Genomic DNA, 1,321 nt, shown 5'->3' with positions numbered 1-1,321 from the left:
GATATTCAAATAAAAACTGTCAAAACCATCTGAAGGAAAGTGAAGATGGACTTTCAGTTCTTGAAGACACAGTTGCAGCTAGTGAAAAGGTAAAGGAAGATCTCTTGAGAACAACTAAGATCCAGGAAATAATGATTCAACACCTACAGGATGATGCAAAGGTGAACAACCTAAGCCTAATAGGTATCAATGAGAAAGAAGGAGTCAACACAAATGATATAAAAACAATTTGAGCCTAAGTAATAGCAGAAAACTTCCCAAATATGAGGAAACAATCTGACATTCAGTAACCAAGGCATATAGAACTCCAAATAACATCAACCCAATTAAAACCACACCCAGCCATATAATAATCAGGATCCCAGAAATTCAGTGCAAGAACAACATACTAAAAGCTGCTAGAGAAAAGAAACAGATCACTTTTAAAGGAAAACCCATCAAAATAATGGCAGATTTCTCCTCACAAACCATCAAGTCAAGAAGAGGCTGAAGTGAAGTACTTACAGTCCTACAAGGAAACAAATTCCAACCAAGACTGATATACCCTGCAAAGCTCTCTTTCAAATTTAATGGTGAAGGGAAATACTTCAATGATAAAGAACAACTAAAGAATTTCACGATGACCAAGCCAACCCTACACAGAGTACTAAAAGATAGTCTAGAAAGGCATCAAGATGATCACAATTCCAAGAATGAGAACAGAAAGAACCCACCAAATAGGACAAACAGCTAAAAAAGAAAGAAAGAAAGTAAGTAACCAACAGCAGGAAAATAACATGCCAAACATAAGGCAATATACCTCAATTATAACCATCAATGTAAATGTACTCAATTCACCAATTAAAAGGAACAAACTAGCAGAGTGGATTAAGAAACAAAATCCAGCAATATGCTGTATACAAGAAACACATTTAACTCATAAAGAAATTCATAGGCTGAAAGTCAAAGGATGGAAAGCAATACTACATGCCCCAGCACCTCAGAGGGTAAAGCAGGGGTAGCAATTCTGTTTGCAGACAATGTGAACTTCAAACCAAGGATGATCAAATGTAATAAAGAGGTCACTACATAGTGGTTAGGGGAACAATACAAGAGGAAGAAAAAATAGTCATAAATATATATGCTCCAAATATGGGAGCACCTAACTATATAAGACAAACCTTAATTGTCATGACAAATCTAATATCCAATACCACAATCTTGACAGGAGACCTACCCCCTTAATCCCAAAAATATAGGTAAAGCAGACAAAAAATTAGCAAAGAGGAAGCAGAACTAAACCAGACCTTTCAAACAATGGATTTAGTGAACCTATACGGGG

The sequence above is a fragment of the Octodon degus genome, unplaced genomic scaffold (assembly GCF_000260255.1).
Source record: "Octodon degus isolate 3935 unplaced genomic scaffold, OctDeg1.0 scaffold00075, whole genome shotgun sequence".
Taxonomy (NCBI): Eukaryota; Metazoa; Chordata; class Mammalia; order Rodentia; family Octodontidae; genus Octodon; species Octodon degus.
The sequence above is the reverse complement of the archived record's forward strand: the minus strand, read 5'-3'. Positions refer to the sequence as shown.